General features: G+C 42.2%; 1 protein-coding gene and 2 pseudogenes across 1 annotated transcript in view; all 3 read right to left on the reverse strand.

Moving 5' to 3' along the window:
• The window catches only part of LOC106599195 (toll-like receptor 13), a 31,308-nt gene extending 13,449 nt beyond the window's left edge, over window positions 1-17,859 (reverse strand). The window contains exon 1 of the mRNA XM_045697674.1: window positions 17,632-17,859. The gene's annotated coding sequence lies outside the window, so the exon portion shown is untranslated. The remainder of the gene's footprint in view (window positions 1-17,631) is intronic.
• Window positions 8,151-9,738, reverse strand: LOC106574575 (zinc finger BED domain-containing protein 4-like; annotated as a pseudogene).
• LOC106596614 (toll-like receptor 13) lies at window positions 13,974-16,729 on the reverse strand (annotated as a pseudogene).
• Window positions 17,860-21,959: the final 4,100 nt, after the last annotated feature.

The following is a 21,959-nucleotide window of genomic DNA, read 5'->3' on the forward strand; positions in this document are numbered from 1 at the left end:
ATATAGTGCACATCACACCATAACCCATTGCTCGCCCTTCAGCACGCCCGCTCTGCCGTGTCATTTCCACCAGTACCTCTCTCCGGAATCTTGCGTCGAGTTCCGCGCTTGACTCCCTTACTGGCTCCGGTTTACTCCACGGCTCTCTCCGATAAGCCCGGGAAGTTAGATCAGGGCTCCCCCTGACATCGCCAACCTCCCCGTATGCCCCCCCCCCAAAAAAAAAAAATATTTTTTGGGGGGCTGCCTCTCCACCTTGCCTCTTGGAGGATATAGCGCCTCATAGTATCGTCGCTCCCTCTTTGCTTCTTCTATTTCCTCCCTCGGGCGACGATACTCCCCATCCAGGGTCCTTTCCCTTCCAGGATTTCCTCCCAAGTCCATGACTCCAGGTACTTCCTCCCACGCTGCTTGGTCCTTCTTTTCTGGGTTGTTCTGTCACGGCTTTCTGAAGGATTGGACCAAAACGCAGCGTGTTCGTAGTGCCACATCTTTTTATTAATCGTGAAACTAAATGCAATACACCAACCACTTTAAATAACAAAACAACAACCATAACGCAGAGCAGGCAACAAACACTATTAAAAAATTAACAACCCACACCCACACATGGAAAACAGGCTACCTAAGTATGGCTTCCAATCAGTGACAACAATAGACAGCTGCCTCTGATTGGAAACCATACCTGGCCAACGCATAGAAAAGGAAAACATAGAAATAGAAACCTAGAAACCCCACAATGAAGCAGAAACCCAAAAACACACCCAAAACACCCCCTGTCACGCCCTGACCACTCTACTATGGAAAATGACCTCTTACAAGGGTCAGGAGGTGACATCTGTAGGTATGACTTCTGTAGGTATGGTTCCTCTGTTCACAGAGTACTTTCATGTCAGATTGGTCACTGAGATTACCCCGGATTGTGCAGTTTTTCAGGAAGTACCCACATACTGGATCAGCAAGAACCGAACAATACATCAGGAAACAAAGAAAGAGTCTCAGCTGAGAGAGTGTAGACCCACATCGTTGTCCTGGCATAGTTATATTGAGTGTCATTGTGAGGGGCTTGACATCTACTTCAGATCTAGAGAGAATAACAAAGACAAATCCAGTGACTAACTGTTACATCATTTGGGGGCTGGAAATGTAACATAATTAAACAATTCAATGAAGTTGCAATAACACTGATAGCTGTTGGTATTGTGGTCCTCAAAATAACTGACAGATTATTAATTATAGGTCAGCCAAATTATCAACATAACTCACAAAAAGTTTGCTTTACTGATAAAGACAAACTAGAGTAGAAAGGAAAAAAGGAAAAGACCACTATCAAATTAGAAATGAGTAGATAAGGGTAATAACATTGTCTGAATAAGAATAAAACACACATTTGTATGACATTTTTGAAGAGATAGACCAGCAAAAGACAACTAAAAACAGCCAGATTATATAGTAATCATTTTTACTCACAATTGTCAGAGGAAGACAGTCACGGTGAACACTAGTGCAGCATAGGACTGTAATCACCTGAATCCCGGTCCTACCACCCTGCTCCAAAGAGCACTTCCTGACGTTTTACTTCACTATACTTTGTTCAAAATATATCTTGGTATTTGTCTAGATTGATTTCTCACAAACAGCTACAACACAAAGCGAAAACTAAACAGACAGGGTTGATCTGACACACAGTTGATTAAGGGGCGGAAAACAAGGGGCAGAAAAGAAGAAGCGAGAGAGAAAGAGTGGGGGGCTATTTCCTGTGACTAGAAAGAGGTGAATCTGTTGCTCCCAATGTACAACTCATGTAAGTGTGGTAATTGTACGATGGGCTGAACTTCCTTCATATTATAAACAGCTACAACACAAAGCGAACACTAAACTGACTGGGTTGACCTGACACACAGTTGATTAAGGGGCAGAAAACAAGGGGTCTCATCTGCGTCCTCGTCGTCCTTACCTGGGTCTTAAACTGAATGCAGTTCGGCGTCGTAACCGCCCTCAGTGGGCAAATGCTCACCTTCGATAGTCACTGGCACGCTGGAGAAGTGTGCTCTTCACAGCCATTTTAGGGGAGTGGAACAACATTCCACAGGCCACAGTCAACTGCCTGATTAACTTTATGCGTAGGAGATGTGTGGCGCTGCATGAGGCAAATGGTGGTCACACCAGATACTGACTGGTTTTCTGATCCACGTCCTACTTTCTGTGACCTGTAGATACATACCTGTGTTCCCAGTCATGTGAAATCCATAGGTTAGGGCCTAATTAATTTATTTCAATTGAATTATGTCCTTATATGAACTGTAACTCAGTCAAATCTTCAAAATTGTTGCATGTTGCATTTATATTTTGTTCAGAGTAACATAAGGTAAAAGTTATTGAGCAAAACATCCCAGAATTGGAAACCATAGTAGATCTACCTTGCTTGTATGTTCTTTGTGATACTGTTTCCCTTTGTGCACTGACTTTCCCCTTGTTATTGTTCTATTTCTCAATCATACTTCATAGACTATATTTCATCCACAGGTGAGAGGAAAGAAAATGGAAGGAAGGGGAGAATGACGACTCTCTCATATCAAGGTGTGTGTGTGTGTGTGTGTGTGTGTGTGTGTGTGTGTGTGTGTGTGTGTGTGTGTGTGTGTGTGTGTGTGTGTGTGTGTGTGTGTGTGTGTGTGTGTGTGTGTGTGTGTGTGTGTGTGTGTGTGTGTGTGTGTGTGTGTGTGTGTGTGTGTGTGTGTGTGGAGGGTTAAGGTTAGAATTAGTGTTAGTGTCAGAATTAGGTTTAGGGTTATGGTTAGGAGCTAGGGTTAGTTTTAGGGTTAGGGTTAGGATCCAGGGTTAGGTTAAGGGTTAGGGATAAGGTTAAGTTTTGGTTTTGGGGTTAAGGTTAGGGTTAGGGTAAGGGAAATTAGGATTTTGAATGCGACTAAAGAAATAAAAATGAAGGAATAGAAACATAAAGAAGGGTGTCCTGGGGGATGATAAAACAAAAGAAATAAGGAAGTGAGAAAAAGTTTGATATGAGAGAGGCGTCATTCTCCCCTTCCTTCCAAACAGACCAAAATTGGACTTCTGTATGACCTTTATGGTGAAACTTAACTGATATGGACACTTTGTGTGACTTTCCCCTTGTATTTATTGTTCTATTTCTCATTCATACTTCATAGACTTTATTTCATCCACAGGTGAGAGGAAAGAACATTGAATAAGTGGAGAGAGAAGGACATAAAGACCACAGGAGGCTGGTGAGAGGAGGACAGCTCATAATAATGGCAGGAATGGAGTGAATGGAATGGTATCAAACACATGGAAACAACGTGTTTGATGTGTTTGATACACTCTTGGAAAAAAGGTGCTATCTAGAACCTAAAAGGGTTCTTCGGCTGGCCCCATAGTAGAAGCCTTTGAAGAACTAGTTTTAGTTCCAGGTAAAACCATTTTGGTTCCAGGTAGAGCCCATTCGACAGAGGGTTCTACATAGAACCAAAAGGGTTCTGCCTGAAACCAAAAAGGGTTCTACCTGGAACCAAAAAGGTTTCTCCTATGGGGACAGCTGAAGAACCCTTTTGGAACCATTGTTTCTAAGAGTGTACCATTCCATTTATTCCGTTCCAGCCATTACAATGAGCCCATCCTCCTCAATTAAGGTGTTACAAGCTGCCTGTGATAAGGACCTGTCTGCCACCCCTAGGGCAGTAGCCAGAGAGGTCCCACTGCCCATCTCCGGCATCAAGGAAGGCATGTGCGGCCTACATCAAAGTGTATGTGGGCTCTGAGTACTACCACTACGAGACACCCAGGCTCCTGGCTTTCAGCAGGATCCGCCCAGAGCCTAACAAAATCCCCCCAGACATGATGGGCTGTGTGAAATAGGAGTCAGTGTGTGTTCAATGAATAACAACTGTGAACATCTGTACTCAATGGACAACATGGTGTCTTATTAGAAAATTAGCCAAATCTGCTGTCAAAACATAAAATCACATCACCACAATTCACAAGTCACTCAAACAATGTTTGTTTAAAGGTTCAAGTAATACAATCTAGCTCCATCAAAGATACTGGTAACTAACCCAAGATTTATCATCGGCATTGTTTCCAATGAGAGCAGAACAAGCAAGAAGGTGGCCAGAGCCAAGCACATGCTTGTGAGATCCTATTGGCTCGTTATACCATGTATCTGCATATATCCTTTAGGGAAAGTCTACTCTGAAGTGCGAATGTTCAATAACTCAATTCGCCCTTGCACTCCTAAACAGCGCCATTTTTTAAAACTTTGGCAAAGGATCAAGCCTACAGAACTTAGAGCATTCTGTCCGTAACAGACAATACACTACAATTGAGGTCAACCGATTATGATTTTTCAACGCCGATACCGATACCGATTATTGGGGGCCAAAAAAGCCACTGCCGATTAATCGGCCGATATATATATACAGTGGGGGGGGGGAAGTATTTGATCCCCTGCTGATTTTGTACGTTTGCCCACTTACAAAGAAATTATCAGTCTTTCATTTTAATGGTAGGTTTATATGAACAGTGAGAGACAGAATAACAACAAAAAAATCCAGAAAAACGCATGTCAAAAATGTTATAAAATGATTTGCATTTTAATGAGGGAAATAAGTATTTGACCCCTCTGCAAAACATGACTTAGTACTTGGTGGCAAAACCCTTGTTGGCAATCACAGAGGTCAGACGTTTCTTGTAGTTGGCCACCAGGTTTGCACACATCTCAGGAGGGATTTTGTCCCACTCCTCTTTGCAGATCTTCTCCAAGTCATTAAGGTTTCGAGGCTGACGTTTGGCAACTCGAACCTTCAGCTCCCTCCACAGATTCTCTATGGGATTAAGGTCTGGAGACTGGCTAGGCCACTCCAGGACCTTAATGTGCTTCTTCTTGAGCTACTCCTTTGTTGCCTTGGCCGTGTATTTTGGGTCATTGTCATGCTGGAATACCCATCCACGACCCATTTTCAATGCTCTGGCTGAGGGAAGGAGGTTTTCACCCAAGATTTGACAGTACATGGCCCCGTCAAATGATGCGGTGAAGTTGTCCTGTCCCCTTAGCAGAAAAACACCCCCAAAGCATAATGTTTCCACCTCCATGTTTGACGGTAGAGATGGTGTTCTTGGGGTCATAGGCAGCATTCCTCCTCCTCCAAACACGGCGAGTTGAGTTGATGCCAAAGAGCTCCATTTTGGTCTCATCTGACCACAACATTTTCACCAGTTGTCCTCTGAATCATTCAGATGTTCATTGGCAAACTTCAGATGGGCATGTATATGTATTCTTGAGCAGGGGGACCTTGCGGGCGCTGCAGGATTTCAGTCCTTCACGGCGTAGTGTGTTACCAATTGTTTTCTTGGTGACAATGGTCCCAGCTGCCTTGAGATCATTGACAAGATCCTCCCGTGTAGTTCTGGGCTGATTCCTCACCGATCTCATGATCATTGCAACCCCACGAGGTGAGATCTTGCATGGAGTCCCAGGCCGAGGGATATTGACAGTTCTTTTGTGTTTCTTCCATTTGCGAATAATTGCACCAACTGTTGTCACCTTCTCACCAAGCTGCTTGGCGATGGTCTTGCAGCCCATTCCAGCCTTGTGTAGGTCTACAATCTTGTCCCTGACATCCTTGGAGAGCTCTTTGGTCTTGGCCATGGTGGAGAGTTTGGAATCTGATTGATTGATTGCTTCTGTGGACATGTGTCTTTTTTACAGGTAACAAGCTGCGGTTAGGAGCACTCCCTTTAAGAGTGTGCTCCTAATCTCAGCTCGTTACCTGTATAAAAGACACCTGGGAGCCAGAAATCTTTCTGATTGAGAGGGGGTCAAATATATATTTCCCTCATTAAAATGCAAATCAATTTATAACATTTTTGACATGCGTTTTTCTGGATATTTTTGTTGTTATTCTGTCTCTCACTGTTCAAATAAACCTTCCAGTAAAATGATAGACTGATCCTTTCTTTATCAGTGGGCAAACATACAAAATCAGCAGGGGATCAAATACTTTTTCCCCCCACTGTATATATATACAGTCTTGGCCAAAAGTTTTGAGAATGGCACGAATATACATTTTCAAAAAGTCTGCTGCCTCAGTCTGTATGATGGCAATTTGCATATACTCCAGAATATTATAAAGTGTGATCAGATGAATTGCAATTAATTGCAAAGTCCCTCTTTGCCATGCAAATGAACTGAATCCCCCAAAAACATTTCCACTGCATTTCAGCTCTGCCACAAAAGGACCAGCTGACAACATGTCAGTGATTCTCTCGTTAACACAGGTGTGAGTGTTGACGAGGACAAGGCTGGAGATCACTCTGTCATGCTGATTGATTTCGAATAACAGACTGGAAGCTTCAAAAGGAGGGTGGGGCTTGGAATCATTGTTCTTCCTCTGTCAACCATGGTTACATGCAAGGAAACACGTGCCGTCATCATTGCTTTGCACAAAAAGGGCTTCACAGGCAAGGATATTGCTGCCAGTAAGATTGCACCTAAATCAACCATTTATTGGATCATCAAGAAGTTCAAGGAGAGTGGTTCAATTGTTATGAAGAAGGCTTCAGGGGGCCCAAGAAAGTCCAGCAAGCACCAGGACCGTCTCCTAAAGTTGATTCAGCTGCGGGATCGGGGCAGCACCAGTACAGAGCTTGCTCAGGAATGGCAGCAGGCAGGTGTGAGTGCATCTGCACGCACAGTGAGGCGAAGACTTTTGGAGGATGGCCTGGTGTCAAGAAGTGCAGCAATGAAGCCACTTCTCTCCAGGAAAAACATCAGGGACAGACTGATATTCTGCAAAAGGTACAGGGATTGGACTGCTGAGGACTGGGTTAAAGTCATTTTCTCTGATGAATCCCTTTTCCGATTGTTTGGGGCATCCGGAAAAAAGCTTGTCCAGAGAAGACACGGTGAGCACTACGATCAGTCCTGTGTCATGCCAACAGTAAAGCATCCTGAGACCATTCATATGTGGGGTTGCTTCTCAGCCAAGGGAGTGGGCTCACTCACAATTTTGCCTAAGAACACAGCCATGAATACAGAATGGTACCAACACATCCTCCAAGAGCAACTTCTCCCAACCATCCAGGAACAGTTTGGTGACGAACAATGCCTTTTCCAGCATGATGGAGCACCTTGCCATAAGGCAAAAGTGATAACGAAGTGGCTCGGGGAACAAAACATCGATATTTTGGGTCCATGGCCAGGAAACTCCCCAGACCTTAATCCCATTGAGAACTTGTAGTCAATCCTCAAGAGGCGGGTGGACAAACAAAACCCCACAAATTCTGACAAACTCCAAGCATTGATTATGCAATAATGGGCTGCCATCAGTCAGGATGTGGCCCAGAAGTGAATTGACAGCATGCCAGGGCGGATTGCAGAGGTCTTGAAAAAGAAGGGTCAACACTGCAAATATGGACTCTTTGCATCAACTTCATGTAATTGTCAATAAAAGCCTTTGACACTTATGAAATGCTTGTAATTAAACTTCAGTATTCCATAGTAAAATCTGAAAAAATATCTAAACACACTGAAGCAGCAAACTTTGTGGAAATTAATATTTGTGTCATTCTCAAAACTTTTGGCCACGACTATATATAATTAATTTAGTCTCAAATAAATAATGAAACATGTACAATTTGGTTAAAATAATGCAAAAAAACTGTGTTGGACAAGAAAGTAAAAGTGCAATATGTGCCATGTAAAAAAGCTCATGTTTAAGTTCCTTGCTCAGAACATGAGAACATATGTTAAAAGGAACCACCAGCTTTCATGGGTCTTCAATATTGCCAGTTAAGAAGTTTTAGGTTATAGTGCAGAAAGCAGAGCTTGTCTGTATGGTCCCCTGTCAGTCTGCTCCTCCTCTTATCATAAATGATTCCCACCTCACTGAACACTCTCTCGCTTGGGACCGAAGAAGGTGGGGGACAGAGAACCTTCTTTGCCAGTGGAGCGAGTGATTGAAGTCTGTCCTCATTTTGCTTCCACCACTCCAAAGGCAAGCCACTCTTTTTGTCAATGACAGGCTCTGTGAGATAACGCTCCAACTCAATTTCAAAACTGCACTGGACTTCAGCCTTGCCCTCTTGGCTTCCAAGGATTCTAACGTAGAGGCTGTCCACCAAACTGGGTGGCTGATCTACCCGGACTCTTTTCCTTTTGCACCTGGATCTGGGTCCTCCTCTTCACTCGTCCCATCTGCTGTGGCTCTGGGATTTGGTTTCCTTAGTAAGTCAGACTCCTCCTTCAGCCACTCTTTTGCTTTGTCTAGTGCTGTCCCTGAGGGGAAGGCATAGCTCTTGTAACGTGGATCCAGGACAGTTGCCAGCACCAGGCACTTTGTCTCCTCAGCCTTGGAGAACCTCCTTGTCAGACTGTCCAACATGGTCTCCGTAAAGTTTTGATGCCTTGAGTAGAAGAACCCTCCTGCTGCAGCATCAGCTTCAGCACCGACACACTGGGGATGATGCATGCGGCTGTAGAGTTGGAGTGGCTCATCTCCAGTGTCACCTCCTCCATAGGTGCCAGAGTCTCAATTAGGTTAGAGACAATGTCCCACTGTGCAGCAGACAAACTGCTGATGTGTCCGTATTCACCTGCATACACTTTCAGTGCACACCTCTGTTCAAACATCCTCTGCAACATGTGTAGTGTTGAGTTCCAGCGAGTTTGAACTGCTTACATGATGCTGTGTTTGGGAAGGCCAAGCTCTTCCTGAATGGCCCTCAGCCTCTGTTTGGCCAGTACAGAGTAGTCAAAGTGAGTTGCACAGCTCTTCAACATGGCAATAATGTCTAGCACAGCTCTCTGACTGGATAGGCCATCATTAATTACAAGCTGTAGGGTGTGTGCACTGCAGCTGAAGTCTGGAAGCTCTGCCAGTCTCATACCTTTCACCATGTTTGCCCCACTGTCCCTGAGGACCAGCACTACACGTTCTGTGTGGATTTCCCAATATTCCAACATAGTCAAAAACATCTCTCTGATGTAGTTTCCTGTGTGTGATCCAATCATTGTCTTGACATTCAGCACAACCTGCTTTCTTGTCCAGATATTGTCAATGAAATGTCCAGTAAGGCTCATTAGGGACTCTGTAGTGCCTGACCAGCAGTCAGTTGTGAATGCTATGTGTGGAGCGTTCACTGGTGCCACCAGATTCTTCACTTTCATCACAACTCTTTCATGTGTTTTATCTAGCATTTCTGTGCAAAATCATTTTTCATCTTTGATCCTGTACCGGGTTTCAGCAAGAGTAATCAGCCGCTGAAAACCAACATCAGACACCACTGTGGATGGCTGGTTGTCAGTGGCAATCATCTCAATAGTTGCTTCATCCATCTTCTTGGCCCTTGGGTCTTTGTCCTGCCATTTTGCTTGTTTATTAAAAAGTTGTATGATTGTAGCCTGCGATGTCTGTGAACTGTCTGTGTCACTTTTTCCAAGTGAAGAATTTGCGTTTGCTTTTTTCATCATTGCTTCCTTATGGGCTTTTGGATGGCTGTTCTTAAGGTAATTCCTTATGGGCTTTTGGATGGGTGTTCTTAAGGTGATTCCTTATGGGCTTTTGGATGGGTGCTCTTATGGTGATTCCACAGGTTAGTGGTATTTTTTGATTTAGCCGTTGCTGACCCCGTGCTTACATCTTTATCACAAATAAGACACTTTGCTTTCCCTGGTGCCAATTCAATGTAATAGTCCCACACTGGTGCTCTGCTTTTCTCTGCCATCTGTAAAATGTATATAATTATAAACAAAAAAAACACACACACACACACACACACACACACACACACACACACACACACACACACACACACACACACACACACACACACACACACACACAGAGAGAGAGAGAGCTCTCTGAAGTGACAAGGATACTGAAGAGTCTGCTTAGGAGACACAAATACTCTCAACTGTTTGAATAATGAAAATAGAGTTTAAGTTACCTGTGATGAATGTTGAAAACAAAAACTGTAATTTCTATATGCAGGAAATTCTATTTTAATAATGGCCATGGTAAGAATTGACTACCAAAGTGTGAGTCATAATCCCCATGACACCTTCCAGCAAAATCTGAAAAGCGGTTCCTTCATTCGTTTATTCCATAGGATATTTTTAGATTGACTTCAAATAAGGTCTGGGTTTCGTGTAGGCTTACACGACCTTGCCAATCTGATAACCGTGTAGATAGGACAAAGGAACTGATCAATATTGGCTAAATATAAGCGAAGATTTTTAAAAAAATTATAGAGTGGCTTTATGAAAATATTTTGACAAAAACGTTACCTTATCCTAGTGAGATTTACACGAGTATCAAAACGCCAAGGCGGTTTAAGCCTGCACGAAACAGACCTTATTTGAAGTAGATCAAGACATTCTCTATGGAAGACATAAACGGTAAAATAACGAAGGAACCCCTTTTAAGTTCAGCCGCAAGTTATTATAGGAATTTTGACGCGTCGATTATTCCTCTCTATACCATTTGTATTTCATATACCTTTGACTATTGGATGTTCTTATAGGCACTATAGTATTGCCAGCCTAATATCAGGAGTTGATAGGCTTGAAGTCATAAACAGCACTGTGTTTCAAGCATTGCGAAGAGCTGCTGGCAAACGCAGGAAAGTGCAGTTTGAATGAATGCTTACGAGCCTGCTGCTGCCTACCACCGCTCAGTCAGACTGCTCTATCAAATCATAGACTTAATTATAATATAATAAACACACAGAAATACGAGCCTTAGGTCATTAATATGGCCAAATTTGGAAACTATCATTCCAAAAACAAAACGTTTATTCTTTCAGTGAAATAAGGAACCTGTGACGATCGTCGTAAGGAGTAGACCAAAGTGCAGCGTGGTAAGTGCTCATGATTCTCTTTATTTAACTCAGAACACTAAAACAAAACAACAAACAACGGAACACGAACATCACGTTCTGCAGGCTAACTGATCTGTACAAAAACAAGATCCCACAACTGAAAGTGGGGAAAAAGGGCTGCCTAAGTATGATTCCCAATCAGAGACAACGATAGACAGCTGCCTCTGATTAGGAACCATACTGGCCAAGCAACAAAGAAATAGAAAACATAGAATGGAACATAGAACTACAAAATCTAGAATGCCCACCCAAATCACACCCTGACCTAACCAAAATAGAGAAATAAAAGGGCTCTTTATGGTCAGGGCGTGACAGAACCGTTCCGTATTTTATCAAAATATTGCTGTCACATTGCACAACCTTCAAATTTATGTCATAATTATGTAAAATTCTGGCAAATTAGTTTGCAACGAGCCAGGCGGCCCAAACTGTTGCATATACCCTGACTCTTCGTGCAATGAAAGCAAGAGAAGTGATACAATTTCACTAGTTAATATTGCCTACTAACATGAATTTATTTTAACTAAATATACAGATCAATCGATCGACCTCTACACTACATGACCAAAAATATGTGGACACCTGCTTGTAGAACATCTCATTCCAAAATCATGGGCATTAATATGGAGTTGGTGCCCCGTTTGCTGCTATAACAGCCTCCACTCTTCTGGGAAGACTTTCCACTAGATGTTGGAACATTGCTGCAGGGACTTGCTTCCATTCAGCCACGAGCATTAGTGAGGTCGGGCACTGATGTTGGGCGATTAGGCCTGGCTCGCAGTCGGCGTTCCAATTCCTCCGAAAGGAGTTCGATGGGGTTGAGGTCAGGGCTCTGGGCAGGCCGGTCAAGTTCTTCCACACCGATCTCAACAAACCATTTCTGTATGGACCTCGCTTTGTGCATGGGGGCATTGTCATGCTGAAACAGGACAGGGCCTTGCCCAAACTTTTACCATATAGTTGGAAGTACAGCATCATCTAGAATGTCATTGTATGCTGTAGCGTTAAGGTTTCCCTTCACTGGAACTAAGGGGCTTAGCCAAAAGCATGACAAACAGCCCCGGACCATTCATTTGGGCAGGTAGCATTCTCCTGACATCCGCCAAACCCAGATTCGTCTGTCGGACTGCCAGATGGTGATGCTTAATTCATCACTCCAGAGAACGCGTTTCCACTGCTCCAGAGTCCAATGGCGGCAAGCTTTACACCACTCCAGCCAACACTTGGCATTGCGCATGGTGATCTCAGGCTTGTGTGCGGCTGCTTGGCCATGGAAACCCATTTCATGAAGCTTCTGACGAACAGTTATTGTGCTGAAGTTGATTCCAGAGGGAGTTTGGAACTCAGTAGTGAATGTTGCAACCGAGGACAGACAATTTTAACGCGCTACATGCTTCAGCACTCACCGGTCCCGTTTTGTAAGCTTGAGTTGCCTACCATTTCGCAGCTGAGCCTTTGTTGCTCCTATACATTTCATCTTCACAATAACAGCACTTGCAGTTGACCGGGGAAGCTCTAGCTGGGAAGAAATTTGTCAAACCTCCCTGTTGGAAGTTGACAGTGCCACGTTGAAAGTCACTGAGCTATTCAGTAAGGCCATTCTACTGCCAGTCTTTGTCTGTGGAGATTGAATGGCTGTGTGCTCGATTTTATACACCTGTCAGTCACGAGTGTGGCTGAAATAGCAGAATCCACTCATTTGAAGGGGTGTCCACATACTATGCATATATAGTGTACTTTATTATCATATTTTATGCTGAACATTTTGTATGACATATTATAATTAAAATATGCAAATAAACTGAAATAGTGTGATTATATTGCATTAATTTATGAGATAAATGAGATCAAGTATAAAAATCAAGAAAATCTATGACAATGAAAAAAAGGTATCACTAATTCAATTTCCCATTACACATTTAAGCACATATTACAAATATAAGCATTTCTTAACTAAGCTAACATAAGGAATTGTTTTAAAAGGTTATAACATAGATCATTTGGGAATTAGATTTGGAATTTTATGACCCCTTTAAGTATCCCCCAAAAAATATTTTAAAATGATTTGATAAAATATTGAATTTGCCCTTTACTACTGTAGCCCATAGAAACGCATTGAATAACATAAATGACAAAAAAGACAATCCAAAAACAAATCATAAGGAATAAGGTTTTGAAGTGTCTGTCATATATGTAGAAGATCTAAGAAAGCTCAGGAAATGTTTCAGTTTTTTTGGACACACATTTAACCCCTTATTTTTGTCGGCAAAAACTACCTCTTTACTTCCATTCGTTTCTATGGGTTACCCTCAGACGAGTCCCATGACATTTGTGGGGATCGTAGAGTAAAACGGAGAACACCGTCGTGTTAGGGAAAGTTTCCCCTTTCCATAGAGTGGAACCGGTACTGGTTTACCTTCAGATGAGTCCAAGTGTCTTTCCATAGAAGGGTCATAATAGTTTGTAGGCCAAACCGTTCGGACTCTACGGACGTTTTCGTGAGAAGATTTTCAGGATATCTCATGGGCTGACAAACACTGCTGTAGCTCAGTCACCTTCCACTGCAGATCCGGAAGGCCAACATAACAGGTTGCAAACCTGGTCTTAGAGCGTTTCGTTTTATTCTGTACTTAAATCCGAGACACCTCATCTAATATGGTATGTTACGTTTTGCATGATTACATAAGACAGATGGGTGGGTGTATAACACAAATGTCTAGCAACCCGAAGGTTGCAAGTTCAAATCTCATCATGGACAACTTTAGCATTTTAGCTAGTTAGCAACTTTTCAACTACTTACTACCTTTTAGCTACTTTGTAACTACTTACAATATTAGCTAACCCTTCCCCTAACCCTTACCTTAACCCTTTAAACTAACTCCTAAACTTAACCTTAACCCCTAGCCTAGCTAACGGTAACCACCTAGCCACTTAGCTAGATTTCATAACATATATTATGTTTTGCAAATTTGTAACATATTGTACGTTTTACATTAATACATTAACACACACCATACGAAACATAACATATCATACTAAATGTGGTCTTTCAGATAAATGTACAGAATAATACGAAATGCTCTGAGACCAGGATTTTTTTTATTATGTTACTTAGATCGACGCATTGGTGCGTCAATACTACTAACGATTTCTTAAAGATGCACTCAAGGATGCAGAGCACAGCAAAATCATAACATACTATATAGTACAAATTAGATTCGTAACATATCATACAAATTGGTTAAAAAAACTTTAGATGACGTAATACACAGAAAATGGGGACCACTTCTGGCTCGTGAGCGCCACTTTCAAAACAACTGGCTGACATAATACAACAGTTTGAGAGTGCATCTTCAATGTAAATATACAGAAAAGGTTCAGAGTGTGATGGTTGTTTCAAATCAAGGTTTCACTATCACAGAGCCTGCACACCAGAGAGGATGGGATTTTCCTCAGGAGGGCCGTCCTTGGTCTCTAAAGCCAGCCGTAGTTGCTGCCAGAAGACCCCGGTTTGCTCCCCAGCTCTGGGCCAGCTCAGATATGTGCGTCTCTTCACCAGCTTCCTCATCCGGTGGTAGGGTGACAGCTGGTGGGTAGGGATCTCCTCCAGGAACACCAGAATCAGGACGTCCTTCTGCTCATCAAAGAGCCGGAAGCTGGCCACCTGGATCTCCCGGGAGCACCACTCACTCTCCAGGTAGCGGTGGCTGATCACACAGATGGTCTTGCGGCTTCCGTAGATGCCTTCCATAATGTTGTCTATGATTGGTTTGCCTGGCTGGAAGTCCCGGTGGTGGAGACACAGTTTCCAGCCCTGCTCTCCCTCCAGCTCTGGCAGAAGCTCCCTCAGGACCCAGGGCTCATCGTGGGCGTTGTAGGAGATGAAGGCATCATACTGACAGCCATGAGGAGTGAGCTTATTCCTTTGCTTGGTGTCATAGAGGAAAGCCAGGAAGAGGTAATAGCCGTAAATTACCTGCCATTTCAGGAAGTGGTAGGCAAAGGATGCTACCAGGGTGAGGAGGACCAAACAAGTGGTAGAGATGTAGTAGTAAAGTCCTAAGTGTACTGTACAGAACTGAAGCTCAACATCCAACAGCTTGGTGTCCTTTAGATCGGCAGGATAGTTGCAGGTAAATTCTCCTGCACCAACAACTTGTGTTTGGTTGTCGTTCTCCATCCAATTGACAAACCAAGCATCGCTGCAGCCACAGGTGAAAGCATTATCTTGCATGTCCAGGTATGTCAAGGCAGGGAGAGAATGCAACACTGTCTCATTGACTACTGTTATATCGTTCTTGCTCACCTGCAAGAAAGTGACTCTACTGAGGTTTGCTCCTATGAGGAAATCTAAGGACTGAAGTCGGGCTTTGGACAGGTACATTCTGTTGAGCCTTGGGGTTGGGTGAAACAGCTCTGGCTTGAGGGCTGTGAACGCATTCTTACTGATATCAAGGTACCACAACCGGGGTGTGTGAATAAATGTGTTTGGGTGCAGCTCCTTAATATTGAGATTCCCTGCCTTGAATGCCAATAAAGATTTCAGACCTTCAAGGAAGTTGCTAGGTAGATGAGACAATCCCTTGTGACGCTGACTATGGATGTGCAGGTTCTCCAGAGATGTCAGATGAGAGAAGGGTGGAGGGTCTAATTTATCATTATTTACATATGTGATGAAATTACAGGATATATCAAGAGTTCTGAAGCGTGGAAGTCCCGTGAGCACAGTATTTCTTATGTCTATTTGAGTGATCTTATTTGACTCGAGTCTAAGTTCTGTCAGATTCACCAATCCCTCAAAGGCTCCATCTTCAAGACTAGCAATCTGATTGTCAAATAAAAGCAGAGTCTTGAGTGATGCTAAGCCCTTTAAAGTCTCCTTTTCTGATAGAGCTCAGTTTATTGCCTGCAAAATTCAAAGTCTCAAGTTTGTGCAAACCATTCATGAAGACATCATTCAAGGTCAGGATTTTGTTTGATCCCACTTTAAGGATCCTTAATTCTTTCAAATCCTGGAATACACATCCTGGAAGTTTGGAGATTTGATTGTGGAAAAGAAAGAGTTGTGTGAGTCCTGTGAGATTGGCGAAATCTGAGCAGCCAAGTTTATTGATGATATTGAAGCTCAGATCCAAGATCTTCAGTGTGGGTAGATTTCTTGTGGCATTTGGCACGGAAGAAAGGCTGTTGTGGCCCAGTTTCAAAGTACTTAATTGCTCCATTGATCTGAATGAAAACTCAGACAGCTGATTAATATTATTATCACATACGTCCATTTCGGTCAACTGTTTACATGACTGCAGAAATTCCTTAGAGAGAACACTTATGTTGTTATGATGCAGTCGGAGCAAGCTAAGTGTAGGTATATGGCAGGCAATATCAGTGAGAGCCTTGACCCTCTCTTCACCAATGTCATACAGTCTCAGATGGACTAATGAGGAGTTGACAGTCTGCAGCACCATAACCATCCTCTCGAAAGACATCTCAATCCCGCTCAGGTTCAGACGTTTGACGTTGCTCAAAAAGACCTGTCCAGCACCTCCCATTCCATGCGGCCAAGTTGGCCACAGTAGGCGATGTCTAACACCTCAAGGTAAGGAAGAACATCTGCCGTGATCCTGAAGATTCCCAATGGATTCCTGGATAAATCCAACAGCCTCAGCTCTATAGAAGTGTTTGATATTTCCTGTGACTGGAAAGAGGTGAATCTGTTGCTCCCAATGTACAACTCCTGTAAGTGTGGTAATTGTACAATTGGCTGAACGTCCTTCATATTATAAAGGTTGTTCTTGGTTAAATTCACTGTCTTCAAACTGGAGAGAAGTTGAAAGGATGAGGACCCGATGGTTGAGATTAGGTTGTTGTCCAGATGTAGCAGGGAGAGGTTGACCAGGCCCTGAAACATGTGGTCTGACAGGGTTGTGAGTCTGTTATGAGCCAAACCCAGTTCCTGAAGAGCCTCTAGGTGTCCAAGAGACCCATCGTCCACTTGAGAGATCTGGTTTCTTGACATGTTCAGATTTTTGAGGTTTGACAGGCCTTTAAAATCCAACTTTCCAATGTTGGAAATGTTATTCATGGCCACATCTAAAACACTTACATTCTGTGGAATGTCTATAGGTATGACATTTAGGTTCCTCTTTTGACAGAGTACTATCATGTCAGAGGGGTCACTGAGATTACCCCGGATTGTGCAGTTTTTCAGGAAGTACCCACATACTGGATCAGCAAGAACCGAACAATACATCAGGAAACAAAGAAAGAGTCTCAGCTGAGAGAGTGTAGACCCACATCGTTGTCCTGGCATAGTTATATTGAGTGTCATTGTGAGGGGCTTGACATCTACTTCAGATCTAGAGAGAATAACAAAGACAAATCCAGTGACTAACTGTTACATCATTTGGGGGCTGGAAATGTAACATAATTAAACAATTCAATGAAGTTGCAATAACACTGATAGCTGTTGGTATTGTGGTCCTCAAAATAACTGACAGATTATTAATTATAGGTCAGCCAAATTATCAACATAACTCACAAAAAGTTTGCTTTACTGATAAAGACAAACTAGAGTAGAAAGGAAAAAGGAAAAGACCACTATCAAATTAGAAATGAGTAGATAAGGGTAATAACATTGTCTGAATAAGAATAAAACACACATTTGTATGATATTTTTGAAGAGATAGACCAGCAAAAGACAACTAAAAACAGCCAGACTATATAGTAATCATTTTTACTCACAATTGTCAGAGGAAGACAGTCACAGTGAACACTAGTGCAGCATAGGACTGTAATCACCTGAGTCCCGGTCCTACCACCCTGCTCCAAAGAGCACGTCCCTAACGTTTTACTTCACTATACTTTGTTCAAAATATATCTTGGTATTTGTCTAGATTGATTTCTCACAAACAGCTACAACACAAAGCGAAAACTAAACAGACAGGGTTGATCTGACACACAGTTGATTAAGGGGCGGAAAACAAGTGGCAGAAAAGAAGAAGCGAGAGAGAAAGAGTGGGGGGCTATTTCCTGTGACTAGAAAGAGGTAAATCTGTTGCTCCCAATGTACAACTCATGTAAGTGTGGTAATTGTACGATGGGCTGAACTTCCTTCATATTATAAACAGCTACAACACAAAGCGAACACTAAACTGACTGGGTTGACCTGACACACAGTTGATTAAGGGACAGAAAACAAGTGGCAGAAAACAAGGGGCAGAAAAGAAGAAGCGAGAGAGAGAGTGGGGGGGATGTCGGGCTTGTTTGCTCTCTCTCACAGTTGGACCGAATAAAATACTGATGTTGACCGTATACGGGAACTTTCCGAGAACTGAGATATTTCCTAGAACAAAGAATATTCTGATCCAAACATCAAACGGGTACTAACACTGACACTTTTTTCAATCCAGAGAATTTAATGTTCATTTCTTTACCAGAAGCTGCTTCCAACCACTATATCTCATTCATACTTCATAAACTTTATTTCATCCACATGGGACAGGAAAGAAAATGCAATGAAGTGGAGAATCTCTCTCATATGTGTGTGTGTGTGTGTGTGTGTGTGTGTGTGTGTGTGTGTGTGTGTGTGTGTGTGTGTGTGTGTGTGTGTGTGTGTAGCAAGAGTGGGAGTAAAGGTGTCATTCTCAGAAAGAATGAAGGAACAGAAATATAATGAGGGATGGCCAGGGGGATGAGTGAGTTAACATAAGTTAGAAGAAGGTTATAGAGAAAACATACCGAAATTGGACTTGTCTGCTCCATCTCACAATTGGACTGAATAAAATACTGACGCTGAACATATAAGGGCACTTCCTGAGAACTGAGACATTCGCTGGCTGAGCTAGCTAGATATTTCTACCCAGAGACCACCAAAGAAAATCCTGATTGGATATTTTTTTCTCTTCAGTATTAACATTCCAACACAAACCGAAGAGATGAATTCAGGTCATACAAATTATTGTAAATATTACATAGAAATTAAAACAGAATTTAATATAAAATATTTCAATACAATTATAAATCCTTAGGCTTTTTCTGAAGGCATAGAAAGCCCTCGCGGTTCCCCACTGCTGAATGTCTCTCTCAATTCCTTGTTCAAGGAAGATGACTAAACCAGAGTTCTCAGACACACTTCTGTCTCCTTTGTGTAATAACAGTTTGTGTCCACTAGATGACAAAGTATACAAAGGAATGTGTTAGTAAAGAAAGCTCAGAATGCAATTCTAATGCAGCATATAACTTTTTTCAAGAGGATACGTGTTTAGGCTCACAATGAATAGCTTAACAAAACCAACTGATGAAATTGAAACCGAGTCCCATAGAGATGACAATGATAAGACAGTGCATAATGTGTAAGTCTCAGGTTAGAATTCAGTGCATTTTCATTGAAGATTATTGAGTCAGGGAGAGAGTTATTTTATTCAGATTCAGATCAGATTGTTTAATAGTCACATGAACAGGGTTGCAGGTGTGATTGCAGGGTACAGTGAAAATCTTAGGCTTCAACATGCAGAACCAGTGAAATAACATAATGAAAAGGGTGATAAAAACAATAGAAATAGCACTATGTACATAATAACAACAATGGCATGCATGGTTAGATCATCTGTGAAGACAAGAGCTTCATGGGAAAGTGTTCAGTGATTTACAAAGCAGGTATGAGAGAAGTATTCACAGACGTCATAGCAGACATAGTCCTTATTCGTGAGCCAGAACTGATACCACATTGTGATACCACAGTAGATCTACCTTGCTTGTATGTTCTTTATGATATCATATAACTAATATGGATAATGTTTCCCTTTGTGCACTGACTTTCCCCTTGTTAATGTTCTGTTTATCATTAGAAGCATAAAGAAGGGTGTCCTGGGGGATGATTTAACAAAAGTGAATGAGGAAGTGAGAAAAAATTATTGAGCAAACAGACCAAAATTGGACTTCTGTATGACCTTTATGGTGAAACTTAACTGATATGGACACTTTGTGTGACTTTGCCCTTGTATTTATTGTTCTATTTCTCATTCATACTTCATAGACTTTATTTCATCCACAGGTGAGAGGAAAGAACATTGAATAAGTGGAGAGAGAAGGACATAAAGACCACAGGAGGCTGGTGAGAGGAGGACAGCTCATAATAATGGCTGGAATGGAGTGAATGGAACGGTATCAAACACATGGAAACAACGTGTTTGATACACTCTTGGAAAAAAGGTGCTATCTAGAACCTAAAAGGGTTCTTCGGCTGGCCCCATAGTAGAAGCCTTTGAAGAACTAGTTTTAGTTCCAGGTAAAACCCTTTTGGTTCCAGGTAGAGCCCTTTCCACAGACGGTTCTACATGGAACCAAAAGGGTTCTACTTGAAACCAAAAAGGGTTCTACCTGGAACCAAAATGTTTTTCCTATGGGGACAGCTGAAGAACCCTTTTGGAACCATTTTTTCTAAGAGTGTACCATGCCATTTATTCCGTTCCAGTCATTACAGTGAGCCCATCCTCCTCAATCAAGGTGTTGCAAGCCTCCTGTGATAAGGACCTGTCTGCCACCTCTAGGGCAGTAGCCAGAGAGGCCCCACTGCCCATCTCCGGCATCACCAAAGCCCCATACACTACCCACCATTGCGACCTGTACGCTCTCGTTGGTTGGCCCTCGCTTCATACTCGTCGCCAAACCCACTGGCTACAGGTTATCTACAAGTCTCTGCTAGGTAAAGCCCCGCCTTATCTCAGCTCACTGGTCACCATAGCAGCACCCACTTGTAGCACACGCTCCAGCAGGTATATCTCACTGGTCAACCCCAATGCCAATTCCTCCTTTGGTCGTCTTTCCTTCCAGTTCTCTGCTGCCAATGACTGGAACGAACTGCAAAAATCTCTGAAGCTAGAGACTCATATCTCCCTCACTAGCTTTAAGCACCAGCTGTCAGAGCAGCTCACATCACTGCACTTGTACATAGCCCATCTGTAAACAGCCCATCTATCTAACTACCTCATCCCCATACTGTATTTATATATTTATCTTGCTCCTTTGCACCCCAGTCTCTCTACTTGCACATTCATCTTCTGCACATCTACCATTCCAGTGTTTAATTGCTATATTGTAATTACTTCGCCACCATGGCCTATTTATTGCCTTAACTTACCTCTTTTGCACTCACTGTATATAGACTTTTTGTTTTCTTTTGTTCTACTGTATGTTTTGTTTATTCCATGTGTAACTCTGTGTTGTTGTATGTGTCGAATTGCTATGCTTTATCTTGGCCAAGTCGCAGTTGCAAATGAGAACTTGTTCTCAACTAGCATACCTGGTTAAATAAAGATGAAATAAAAATAAAGAAAATTTTAAAAATCAAGGAAGGCATGATGACATCAAAGTGTATGTGGGCTCTGAGTACTACCACTACGAGACACCCAGGCTCCTGGCTTTCAGCAAGATCCACCCAGAGCCTAACAAAATCCTCCCAGACATGATGGGCTGTGTGGAATAGGAGTCAGTGTGTGTGCGATCTCTGTTCGATGAAAAACAACTGTGAACATCTGTACAACATGGTGTCTTATTGGAATATTATCCAAACCTGCTGTCAAAACATTTAATCACGTGTTAACTCAAACAACACAACACACAAGTCACTCGAACAATGTTCTTTGAACGCTTCAATTTATACTTTATTATCACATTTTATTCGAACATTTTGTATGACAGATATCAAAATATACAAATAAAATGAAATAGTGTGATTATATTGCATTAATTTAGTAACAAAATCAAGAAAATCTATGACAAGGAAAAAAGAAGCAAATATGATCATGAATTGGCTTATTCAATTTCCTATTACAAATATAAGCATTTCTTACCCTCTTAAAAAAATGATTTGATAAAATATTGAATTTGCCCTTTACTACTATAGCCCATAGAAACGCATTGAATAACATACTCATCCAATAAAAAAAAGACTGTCCAAAAATAAATCATACGAAATAAGGTTGTTGAAGTGTCTGTCCCAGTGGTTAATTTTGCCTTTAGTTAACAGAAAGAAAAGTAATGTGAAAAAGTACATTTTTAAGGTGGGACTA

Source organism: Salmo salar, chromosome ssa16 (genome assembly GCF_905237065.1).
Source record: "Salmo salar chromosome ssa16, Ssal_v3.1, whole genome shotgun sequence".
NCBI classification, from domain to species: Eukaryota; Metazoa; Chordata; class Actinopteri; order Salmoniformes; family Salmonidae; genus Salmo; species Salmo salar.